The sequence below is a fragment of the Sycon ciliatum genome, chromosome 2 (genome assembly GCF_964019385.1).
Source record: "Sycon ciliatum chromosome 2, ocSycCili1.1, whole genome shotgun sequence".
Lineage (NCBI taxonomy): Eukaryota > Metazoa > Porifera > Calcarea > Leucosolenida > Sycettidae > Sycon > Sycon ciliatum.
The window spans coordinates 40,964,416-40,977,656 of NC_088644.1; the positions used below are offsets into that span (position 1 = coordinate 40,964,416).

The 13,241-nt window shown below is 46.7% G+C and overlaps 2 long non-coding RNA genes across 2 annotated transcripts; both read right to left on the reverse strand.

Annotated features, from left to right (window-relative positions):
- Positions 1-1,697: 1,697 nt before the first annotated feature.
- LOC135810110 (uncharacterized) lies at positions 1,698-3,132 on the reverse strand. Its single transcript, XR_010552276.1, has 2 exons — positions 2,797-3,132; positions 1,698-2,245 (listed from the first exon to the last, which is right to left on the reverse strand). It is a non-coding gene; the product is annotated as an uncharacterized LOC135810110 (long non-coding RNA).
- Positions 3,133-10,565: 7,433 nt separating this feature from the next.
- LOC135810885 (uncharacterized) lies at positions 10,566-12,000 on the reverse strand. Its single transcript, XR_010552438.1, has 2 exons — positions 11,476-12,000; positions 10,566-11,135 (listed from the first exon to the last, which is right to left on the reverse strand). It is a non-coding gene; the product is annotated as an uncharacterized LOC135810885 (long non-coding RNA).
- Positions 12,001-13,241: the final 1,241 nt, after the last annotated feature.

The following is a 13,241-nucleotide window of genomic DNA, read 5'->3' on the forward strand; positions in this document are numbered from 1 at the left end:
GGCGCATGGAACTCCCTTCCTGACAGGCTGCTGTCGCAGCGCCCACACAAAACACGTTTTCAGTCATTCAAGACAAAGGTCTACCGACACCTGAGAGACAGCAACTCACTGGTACTGGGCAACAGATTCCCTGTAATTTTTCGAGCTCGTCGCTTGCCGGACCCGCTAATCCGCGTACCTGGCCTTGCTCAGAGTGCTCAGCTGTGTTTTGCATACATGAAAAAAAACTTGTTATGATTCTTTTCTTTTCTCTGTTTATTCTTTTACCAAGCGTGGGCCATCCCCTGGATTATCAAAATGGGTGCCTTGTCATTTTTCTGTTTTTTTAGCTTGCTTTCTTTACACTTCTTTGTGCGAGTTTCGTATCAGATCTATTACGAATTCCGTTGGAACTGGAGGATTAACTAAATTTATATCCTCATCACTGACATCAGGCTCATGCTCATTATTCCAACAAGAGAATACATCTTGACTCTTCCTTTCAATAATTATTCGCTCCAAAGAAGTCCAAGCAATGGACGACAGATAACTCGAAAACAAGAAGAGTGAGCGACGACCAAATAAAATCATTCTTCCCAAATTTAAATCATTGTCTAAGTCTCTCTTCATGTTCCGAACTGCTATTCTATGGAACTGTTTACCCCCAGTCTAACATCGGAAGCCTCGCTCTATAAGTTCAAAGCTGCCCTCAGGAAATAAGTTACAGCTGACTATGCTTATGCAATCAACGGAATTCCGCCACCTTGCAGTTGATTTTCCCCATTTCTCTCCTCATCAATCCCTACTTCTCTTTGTACATACATCTACATCTACTGTTCTTTCAATCAAATGAACCCCTCGATAGGTACATTGCCTTTGGATCATTTCATAATAATAATAATAATAATAATAAGAAAGGGTTTGCTCCCCACACCGGAGCTCGCGCTATTCCGCCGACTTTACTTGACACTTGACTGACTCACGACTGCCATCCAGAGCACACGAGAAGTCCATCGAACCTTCGACTCGGCAAACCTGCAAGAAAGCACCACTCCCTGCTCAATACACAGTGTTTCGGGGAATTCACCCCTCATCAGTTGAGCTTGAGTAGGCTGAGGATGATTGTGCCTGAAGAGCACCACATATATAGTGCTCTCCAGGCACAAACATCACCAGGGATATAAACTTACAGAGACGCTCCGTTTCCAGCGCGACAAACACCTCGTGAACACCAGATAGCAGCGAGTACCATTTTGGCCCGGTCCTGCGGGTCGAGCGACCATGCAGTTCATCCGCGCAGTCCTGTGGAACCAGCTCCCGCCTGATCTCCGTTCCGAGCCCAGCCACCTTCAGTTCTGTGCCCTGCTAAAAGCGCATCATGGCTCCGTTTAAATGCTTTTCGGCTAGTGTGTTTCTGTGGTATAGCGGACTGAAGAATAGTAAACGTGTTTTGCAACATATGTATGAAGCTATTTTGTATATAGTATGTTCCCATTCCGTTTTTGCTTTGGTGTAGCCCTGAGGTTGATTGCTTATTTATTTCTACCCTTCCTCTCTCCGTACTTCTGCCCCCCCCCCCTCCTCTCTCTCTCATTCCTTCTGTCGTCTACATGTATCAAAGGAGGCGAAATCGCCTGTTTGTGGTGTGACGTTAAATAAACTTCTACAAGAACAGGTACTACCCAGCCCGACGACGACCACTTTCAATGCCGGAAAGCTTCTCTCTCAAAACTGTACCATTCAGTATAGTCAGAACATGTAACATAGAGACTCAAACAGGATTGACAAGACCTGGGAAGACCAGGAAGAGAGAAAAAAACAGAAAATGACCGTGTGGCTTTGTACAAACGGACAAAGCACTCGGTCCATATTGCCAATCTCAGACAGCGAATGACACAGGGAAAAGGCACGGGATGGTAGGCTTAAACCGTCAAAAAGAGGCAAGATGTGAAAAGACACACATCAATGCGGCACACCAAACAGTATTACTATGTCCTTTAGAAGGGAATAGTCTACTTGGTCAAGTAGAAAATGGCGGTAATGAGCATGATCATGGTGATTGGGCTGATGATCTGCAGAGTAGAGGCAGCGGCGGCGGGAGGAGTGCCGTTGTTGCAGTCAGTACCGACGCAGCATCTCCAGCAGTAGGAGGAGGTCAAACCGAACACGGTATCCGTCTTGCAGGTGAAGTTCTGGGTTCCGCAGTTGATTCGGGAAAGGTCACTGGCGGTGTAGCACTTCTTGTACCATTGCCGGACACCAATTCCTGCAGAGGTCAAGGAAAAGCTGAGTTAGTGGCGAAAAGGATTATACCAGAATAAGTTAACCTACTCAGTACAGGTGTCGAGCATATGAATCCAGAGCAATTGCCAGTGGAACGGGAGGGAGGTCTGCGCTCAGCCCTAGACCTGAACGACGTACGCACCAAATGCGCAAAGAACAGCCCGACAGACCAAACAAAAAACTTGGCAGCACCTATAACCCCAACGACATTTTTAATTTCGTCCGGCTAACAGAGTCAGCTTACTTTCGTAGAGTTTGCAACTTTGTGTTCCTCAACACAACTTGCAGCTTTCTTCAAAAATATCCTCAACCTTGGTACTGCCCTAGATCGTATATACATGCATCCATTGTTTCGTCTCATCATTATGGAGCAGCTTATGCGAAGGCTAGCCATGCTTGCTTGGCGATGCCAACCCGGAAAAGCCTATAATAATAATTGACAGAGTCAGAAAAGGGGCATCTTAAAAAATTGCACCGAAAGAGGCTGCTTTACTGGAAGAGGTCTTAGAATTACGACAATATGGCCGCACTTACCTAGAACCTGGTTATACGTAGATCCGGACAAGCAGTAGGAGTTGCAGGTGACTGTGCCCTCAGCGCAACTGTACGAGTCACCAGTGCAAGAGGCGGCGGTAGTCTGTTTGCAGCTCTGGGACCGCACTGCCACTGCAAGGCATACGACCAGGAAAGCAGCGAGGACCTTCATGATGGATGGAGGAGATGACTAAATCGAGCTCTGAACGACAGTAAACACCCAAGCAACTGGAGCTTCTTCCAGAGCAAGCGGGGAGGATATGGACGCCTGCCCGCTTCCTTCTAACTGGTGCGGTTCCATGCTTCAGCTGCATGCAGTCGCGGCTGCGTGTTCAACGGCTGTTCCCGGTGTTCCCGATCAATGTGGCCATCCGCCAAATAATTTCAGAATGATGTCCCATGAGTGATGATCTACAAACCCCGTTTGCATTGCCATCCAGAGCTCCATACATTTTCAAATTTGGAAGTTGGATGCACGTCTATGCGCTCCTCGAAATTGGTCGTTTTAGCAGTTCCCGTGGCCGTAAATCCACCCCATGGCCCAGTAGTAGACTTGCAGTGTTTGATAGTAGTGCATGTAGAAGAGGTTAGTGGCGTGTGCGAAGGAGATGGCTCACCAGTCTTAGGAGACTTGATCGAACAGGTAATGAAATAGTTGTGCAAGCTACCCGGAATCGAGCTGTCACTTTCTGGAAGTCACTTCCACGTAGTCCACTCTACCTGTGCCTGGTTCACATTCGACGGGACGCGAAGGGACGGAACGTAAGGAACGACGGGACCCGACGAGACGGAACGTATGGAGCGACGGGACCCGACAGGACGCTCATGATGCCGATTGACCATGTCCAATGTGAATGCCAGAAGCGGGAATGAAACCGTACTAGCGTTTAAATCGGGCGAGTTTAAAAAAAACGTTTGAATTTTGAATATGCCATCTTCATGTGGTCCGTCGATTCATACTAGTAGTAGGTTCGTTTTTTCGACCAGACGAGACCACCCGACGCTTGCGAACAACAGCACGAGCAGTTCACCAGCAACTCTCTACAACAGAAAGTAGTTACTGCTAACAAGATTCATTGGAAATTTGGATGGACACGTCGCCTTGGCAGCTCGCTGTTCGCCACTAAGTCCACTGCGCCCCACCAGTCTTACCTTTCACATTCCGCCGCTGACTCAAGAGTTTGTCAAGTATGTGTCTTGTGCAGTTGGAAATGTTCAGATGTGACGTTAGACATCCAATATGATTTTGTTGGCTGTCACTTGTCTTCTACTTCACACTTTTCTCTATCACCACCGAGTCCAGTATGGACGTGGAGTTTATTATCATTATTATTAATTTTGCAAATAACGATGAGTAATTACACAATGTGTAAAACCAGCATTTGCCAAATGGAAGGAAGATTGAGGAACGAGCAGGAATGAGGTGCTTAAACGCATGCAACTGCAAAATAGGCGAAACAGAAAATATCAAAACAGTCCTAAAAATAAAAGAACAGTCAACAATTTACTTCAACAAATAAAACTCGAAAACTGCTGAGTATTGAGTACTGTGCTGTAAAATAACATCATTAATTATGCACATGTTCTTGGTTTAGTTTTTGGCCTTTTTTGTGCTTTGGAATTACTTGTTGTTTTTGGAGAGTTCCCTGCTCTCCACCTAATTGGTTTTGCGCAAAAAAAGTACTGTACTGTAAGAATGATGCAGTCATGACATTGTAAGGATAATTCTTTGTTGCCATCTTCCATAGGTCCATCAAATATTTTTCTTGTTCAGTTAGCAATCTTCAGATGTGGCGTTAGACGTCCGTGATGATTTGTTGGCTTTCACCTGGCGTCTACTTTTCACCTATCTTTGTCACCACCTCATTACTCTTTGTGACGTATAAACTAGCGCGACCTATTCCTGTGTACCTCTCCTTTTCATTGTGATTGATTTAGGACTTGTGATAGTTGTGCCTGGTAGGGTTCATGACACCGCCATTCTGCACTATTCCTTTTGTGTTGATTTGTCACATATGTTAGTTAGTTGAGTGTTAAGCGCCGGTATATTCTCTACTTCCTCCGCGTCATTAAAATTGTCGCTTCCCAGAGGAATTCTTCGAATTTATTTTGTCCACTCAAAAGGCAAAGAAATCAGCTAGAAATTGAGGCAGAGCATTGTCGATGGACTAAGCTTTAGTTTGTGGCCCACCGCTTCGCTGCACTTGCAGGTAAGGTCGACGTCTTCTTCAGAGTTTGAGGCAGACCTTTCAGCACTCAACAATACGCTGAACAAGACGCGCGTTCAAATTCAGGCCAAGAAACTTTGTTTTCAAGCGATTCATGCCTCCAAGTGGCAGGCGATGAAGGCAAGCTAGCATTTTTCAAGTACACTGTGATGGCCTTCCAGCGGGATAGAGTAAGCAATTCCGCACCTTCTTTCCGTGGCGAACGCTTCGCCAATTTTGTTGGTGTTTTCAGACCTTCTGCCTTAGCAGCAACATGCGCCACAAGTAGCGCATTTTAGGAATTTGAGACCACTTTGTTCTTGCCATCGTCAACTTCAGCATTTCGTATTCAGAAGAGATACCAGGAATCTTCTACCCGAGCTTGCAGTCTTGATAAATGCCCACGCGAACGACGTGGGACGGCACGAACTCCAGAAAACGAAATGCGTTCTGGGGCGGAATAGTGCGGAGCGCGATGAATTTGCTTGGTGCGGAAGAGAGCTCCGACAAAGTCCGAGACCACCACGGCTTCAGTGACAAGTAGTTATTGCGCAGGAAGGGTCGCACCAGTGTTCGAACACAGAAAACAGCGATTCCGACAGTCTGACTAAGACGAGCCAAGTCACAAATATTGCGATGTGCGAAGCGACAATTTTAATCACGCGGAGGAAGTATAAAATAGCATTATTCAGCTTAACCCCTTCATTCAACAACTGCTCATCCTGTGATGAGTTCTCCGTAGGCCTCGACCAAATATGCTAAAAAAAGGAGCATATTATGCTCGTCGCATATCAAGGAAAACGTCCATAATATGCCAAAGGCTTAGCAAGATATGCAAAAAGATATGCCAAAATATGCTCGACATAAGCAGAAAGTGTAGATCATTTCAGTAAAAAACAACCTTGGAATATTCATTGGCTTCACGGCTATCATGCTTATGGTGCAAATCAAAACACATGCGGAATAGTATGGTTGGGGTGTGTCCCCAGCAACCGTAGCGATAGTGTTCATCCATGGGGAAATGTAGCAAACGCCTCAAGCACTCCAAATTCATCCATAAAAGGCATTTTCTGAACGCATTTTGTCCATAATGTGAATGTTTTGTCCTCATTTCCTTCAGAATATTTGAATGATATGCTGGCTTCATTCCAATATTCCCTTTGTCGCTCAATATGCCATAATGAACTGTCTCACAAAATATGCGGAAATATGCGCAAGCATATTTGGTCGAGGCCTAGTTCCCCCTCATCTTTATGGAACGAAACAAGACTCGTCAGTAGTAATACTACTTGCTTCAAGTCGTGGAGTTTGGCTGGTGAACTCTTCGTGCTGTTGTCTGCAAGCGTCGTGTGGTCTCGTCGGGTCAAATGAAAAATCTATTACTATTATTAAATTTTTGTAGACCTGCGGAGTGTCAAAAAGCCGCGGATATATATGATTGTGCACGACTATATAATTATTTTCTTCTGATGCTGATGGTAAAATACCAATGATCAAGTCAAAGGAAAAAGAAGTTAAGAGAATTGCAAAGCAGAGCTGGAGTGCTGCCGCCCGATAGCGGACTTAAAACTACTAGTAGTAGGATGAAAAGAGCACAGACGAAGACAATACAGACAAAACCAGAGGCAAATGGTATCAAATGTGAATGCCCGCCTCAGCAACCACCAAGATGGGAGGTGAGTCCAACTGCACCAGCTGAAGATTCCGGGATCCGCGCAAACACATCACGATGGACCGGAGTAGGACAAAACTCAATTTGCAGCGAACCCAAGACATAACACAGTTGTATGCTTCTCCAGTCTTCGCGGCTTGAAGAGAAGCTATCCGCTTGTAGAGCGACTCCGCGTGTTTGCCCAAACCACCAGTGGTAGAGAATATGGCCGGAACAAACGACGAATGCTCTACGTCGCGGACACGTTGCTCGTAGCAGCGCCGCTTCTCCTTCTCGTGCTTGGTGTAGCAGGAAGCAATGGAGGTGGCGCGGTTTGAGGTCACATGAGGATTGAAAACCCTCACATCGTTGAAGGTGCGCTCAAACCGGCCACCCCAGATGCCACTTGCCGCAACGTCGAGACGGGCCTGCTCAGTCTGGATAGCGGGGCGATACCGGAACTGCTCCCCAGTGACCGGCTGCAGGTGGGGCTCCACGGAGACATTGTGAGCCACTCGCTTCAGCATATGGGCAGTGAGGTCACGCACCTCATTGTGCCGCACCGACGGAAACCCCCGTGTGGGGCAAGACAAAGCGTGAGCGACTGACACGACTATAATACGAGAAAATATGCATATTGTACTATTCTACTAATAAAGTACAGCCGAGAACTACGAAGTCGAAAGCTACACAACAAGTGGAACGCATTGGGCACATACAGACAATTTGCAAAAAAATTCAGATAGAGAACAGTACTTGCGTGACATAACGGCAGAACGAACAAGGCAGACTCAAACACTCCAACATTCTGCAGCTGTTGCGTTGCCGGTGTTGTGGTGGCAGTTATGATACAGTTTATACTGCAATTTAATTGTTTACCTTTTTTCTTTTTGTGATTGAATTATCATTTGTGTTAGTTGTGTCTGGCAGCGTTCAAAACACCTGCATTCTACACTATTCGGTTTGTGTTAGTTTGCCACATATGTGTGTTAGTTGAGTGTATACAACTTGCGCCAGTACCCTAGTCTTCTGTATACAAAACTACTTCAAGTGTCAAGTGCCAAGCACAAACATCACCAGGGATACAACCTTACAGAGCCGCTCCGTTTCCAGCGCGACAAACACCTCGCGAACATTAGATATCAGCGTGAGTCAGTGCACGAGGTTTCCGAGAGCCGAGATAGAGGTCTTTCCGTCACAGCTTGCTTTTTGATCTCTCGAAGGCTTTCGACAGAGTCTGGCACGCCGGTCTCCTCAAGAAACTGCAACACCTCGACGCGGCGCTCATCACAACACACCAGAGCCGTTTGACATCGGAGTTGTCGCTGCAGTCAGCCATTTCAGCTGCCGCAGCCTGGCTGCGCAGATGGCACCTCCTCGTCAATGCCTCAATGTCACACCAAATCACCAACTCGACATCACTCTTAACGACACACCCCTAAAGCAAGTCAACGAACACCGTCACCTTGGAATCATACTACAAAACAACCTCCAATGGAACTCACATGTCACGCACATAATAAACAAATCCAAAAAACTCCTTCACCAACTTCGTAAAACACGAGGCCAACTTAACACCCCCAGTCTGCTCGTAATCTACACCGCCTACATTCGCCCGGTTATAGAGTAAGGCAGTCTCGTGTCATCCAACACCACCCGCACACAGAAGGACCAATTAGAACGCGTTCAGCGACGAGCAGCCCGTATCTGCTTGCGGATCCCCCTTTTTGCACCAGCCCATCACAGCTCACTTCTTCATCATCTCCAACTTCCCACATTAGTCTCCCGGCAACTCTTGCGACAGGTTACTCTTGCCCACAACATCAAGTACATCCGCGCTCCCCTTCACCTGAAACAGCCTCACCTTGCACGACCAATTACAGAGCAGCCATATGCACTACGACACATGAGAACATACACATTGAGAACATCACACACATACCGACACACCAACTCACTCATCAACCTGTCCCTTCACAATTTCAACTAACTACCCCCCAACCTGCGTGAAACAAATAGCCAGCATGCGTTTGAATCAATGGCGTCTAGCCTCATTCTATCATCCATATGCTCCTGTAGTAGCTCACACTGTACTCCATCGTAACCCCATCCCCCTGCAATGTTTTGGTTTCCTCACTTCTTAGACTGATTTTATATGATTCTGGACTGATTTAAGTCATATGGTCTTTCTTATTGGCCATGGGCCATCGTGGAAATAAAGAATAAAGAGTCATTGTCGCTCATGGAGGTGCTGAACAAACGCTGAGGACCGTTGGCCATTCACAGCGTTGTTGCCTCCAAACCATCCAATTCGCAAGATTGACTGGCTCACGATTGCCATACAGAGCACACAGGAAGTCCATCGAACCTTCCACCCGGCAAACCTGCAAGAAAGCACCATTCCCTGCTCAATACACAGTGTTTGAGGGAATTCACCCCTCATCAATTGACCTTGAGTATGCGGAGAAATATTGTGGCTGTATTGTATGTTTTTCGACATTTTTTCCATCGGTGGACACACCCGTGCGATATTATGCAAGCCAGCTGGATGAAACTGATGCAATCTTACTTATCAAGCATCAGTGTCATCGGCGAGATAATGCTCCTGGATTGTTCTTGCACAGCCGCCTCACAAGCCGCCCGCACACCAACACACAGCTGATGAGGGATCACGGCTGTCGCAATATCAGACGATATACACTGCAGCACAGTCTTAGCGACTTCCCCCACCGCAATCGGGCGCACACCTGGTCTCTTGTCCAATGCCACGATAATATCTCACTGCGTTCACAATGGTTTCACTTCGGTAGCATGCTGTACCTTCCCCTCTCGTACCGGTAAACATGTTGGTACCAAAGCAGCGAGGTATTACAGATACATCGTATTCCTCCCCCCTCCCCCCCCCCCCCCAGTTTACTCTCAAGTGTTGGTATCCTAGTGTCTTACTATGTTCTTCCATAGCCACTTCTAGGCTAAGCTTGCTTTCGCCATCACTTTATTGGGTCGTCATCTCGTTTGAATGTGCAAAGTGTTATACGCATCCCATATTTGGATCCCGACCCCGGCATGATTCCATTACCCCTAGCCCTGCATGCAGTAGTTCGTACACATTCCATTACCCCCTACCCCTGCATGCTGTAGTTCATACGCATTCCATTACCCCCTACCCCTACCCTTGCATGCAGTAATTCATACACACTCCAATACCCCCTACCCCTGCATGCAGTAGTTCATACGCACTCCATCACCCCGTACCCCTGCATGCAGTAGTTCGTACACATTCCATTGCCCCCTACCCCTGCATGCTGTAGTTCATACGCATTCCATTACCCCCTACCCCTGGCCCTGCATGCATTAGTTTGTACACACTTCATAACCATATTTGACCCATTATCCCCTACCCCTAGCCTTGCATGCAGTAGTTCGTACGTACACACTTATAACCATATTTGACCCATTTCCCCGCTGCCCCTGCATGTTATAATTAGTACCGTACACATTTGTAGCCCGTTTTCCCTCCTTCTGCCCCTGCACATAAAAACCACCGTACACTTGATCTAATTACATCCCTTTATAGTGTACATAGTCGGGCTATACACATAATATACGCGCCCAGCTAAATGGGCGCGCTCATGCATTGCACCGTACATTCTATTCTAGGTAACTCTAAGATAACCAAACTTCGATAATCTAGTCAGAAGTCGAATACATCCCCTAATGTTGAGGTCTAATAATTCTGTCCTCGTCCCGTGAGATATATGCTTTACAGACTCTAATAAACTGGTATCTCTGATTGTCTGGTGTGAACCAATAACGGAAACCCGAATAGACAACATTACCCGAATAGACAACAAAAGTAAAATAAGAACCAACCAGCCCACCAGGTACTACCCAGCCTGACGACGACCATGTTCAATACCGGAAAGCTTCTCTCTCAAAACTGTACCATTCAGTATAGTCTGAATATGTAAACATAGACACTCAAACAGGATTAATTAACAAGACCTGGGAAGACCAGAAAGAGAGGAAAAAAACAGATCATGACCGTGTGGCTTTCTACAAACGGACAAACCACTCGGTCCATTTTGCCAATCTCAGACAGCGAATGACACAGGGAAAAGGCACGGGATGGTAGGCTTAAACCGTCAAAAAGAGGCAAGATGTGAAAAGACACACATCAATGCGGCACACCAAACAGTATTACTATGTCCTTTAGAAGGGAATAGTCTACTTGGTCAAGTAGAAAATGGCGGCAATGAGCATGATCATGGTGATTGGGCTGATGATCTGCAGAGTAGAGGCAGCGGCGACGGGAGGAGTGCCGTTGTTGCAGTCAGTACCGACGCAGCATCTCCAGCAGTAGGAGCCGGTCACACCGACATCTGTAGTCGTTTTGCAGGTGAAGTTCTGGGTTCCGCAGTTGATCTGGTCTGTGTCAGCTGAGGTATAGCACCTCTTGGTCCAGAACCTGATACCAACTCCTGCAGAGGTCAAGGAAAAGCTGAGTTAGTGGTGAAAAGGATTATACCAGAATAAATTAACCTACTCAGTACAGGTGTCGAGCAAATGAATCCAGAGCAATTGCCAGTGGAACGGGAGAGAGGTCTGCGCTCAGCCCTAGACCTGAACGACGTACGCACCAAATGCGTTAAGAACAGCCCAACAGACCAAACAAAAAATCTTGGCGGCACCTATAACCCCAACGGCATTTTTCATTTCGTCCGCCTAACAGAGTCAGAAAAGGGGCATCTTAAAATTGCACCGAAAGAGGCTGCTTTACTGGAAGAGATCTTAGAGTTACGACAATATGGCCGGACTTACCGGTACCTATGACATTGGAATACGTAGATCCGGACAAGCAGTACAGGGAGGAGTTGCAAGTGACTGTGCGCTCAGCGCAACTGTACGAGTCACCAGTGCAGGGGGTGGCGGTAGTCTCTCTGCAGCTCTGGGATCGCACTGCCACTGCAAGGCATACGACCAGGAAAGCAACGAGGACCTTCATGATGGATGGAGGAGATGACTAAATCGAGCTCTGAACGACAGTAAACACCCAAGCAACTGGAGCTTCTTCCAGAGCAAGCGCGGAGGATAGATAAATGATGGACGCCTGCCCGCTTCCTTCTGTCGTATCCATACTATTGACACGTGCCTTTTAGGCCTCTACAGGACAAGTATGCCTTATTTAGGTGTCTAATTATTTATCTATCTCCCGTAAACGGGTTCATAATCGTCTTTATTTTATGTCTTCACACAAGGCCTGGGGCCTTCCTTATTTGGTATACGCTGTTATTTCCCCACATGGCTCCCGCTATTTATGCAACAGTTCGTACACATATTTACTACGGTTTGATACGCTATTGCATGCGGGACCAGCAATCTCGTGGCCATGGACTTCCATGGCCGCAACTAGATACTAGGGAGGTTTCGCTCTACGTAATTACGTATGAAAATCCGTATGTCGTACACGCCGGGGAGCGAGGGCAACTTTCATACGTAAATCTCTCTACGGATTTCCGTAGGAAAGCTGTTTCCTACGTTGGGTTCTCCGTAGGACTTTTTGAAATATTTTCGCATTTTCCGGATTTGTCCATGGCAACGTTCAAGCCGCACGAAACACAAGGTACACACACCGTACACCACGTGAAAAATAAAATGGAAACGCGGTTTCTGTTTGTGGTGCATGCAGTGGGCGCATGCATCCAACGCGTCTCCAAAGCAACAACACACGTTTAGCAGTAGTGGAGACATCACGTAGAGCGAAAACCAACAGCTCTGATTTTTACGTATGAAAATTCCGTGCAGTTCCTACGTTATTTTCATACGTAATTCCGTAGAGCGAAACCTCCCTATTGCCATCACTTCCCAATTCTCTCTCTCTCTCTCTCTCTCTCTCTCTCTCTCTCTTGCCTTCCGCCTTCAGGCGGAAGCTTCGGCTTCCGTCTCTCTTGCCTTGTGCTCTTCATTATCGTCTCTTGAACTGAGTTACATGTACCTTGTTTGAAGATGTGAGTAAACCTTATGAGCTGGTGTGAGTGTATGTGTCGGTATATGCCTGGGTGTGTGTGTGAGAGTATGTCTAGGAGGCGTTAGCCTTTGGGTAATCCTGAAATAAAGATTATTAGGTATATGTGCGTGAGTGCGCAAGAGTAATTCTGTTGGTGGACTCTCTCCAAGTGGCCACCACTGCACGGCCTTGTAATAGAGAGGTTCCGGGGTACGATTTTCCGTGCCAAAATCCGTATGGGCGCTACGGATTTTTTCCAGGCGTGCTCCATACGATTTTTCGGCACGAGAATCCGTGTGGACTGGCTTTCATACGAACCATGCTTCGTATGGAGATTTTGCGTCATCGGGTGCAGAAAGATTTTTCGCGTACAAATTTGGTACGAGAAACATCGATTTTTCGCGGGAAGTTTTGATTTCGGTACAAATTTTCAAAATAAAAAGGCATAGCGCGGGAATGTGACGTGTTTGCGATCGTAACCTAGGCAATGACGGCAAACACATAATCTCCGTACCCCGGAACTTTTCACTGCTCGAAAACGACGTATAAAAAATCCGTAGAGCCTCCACGGATTTTGGCA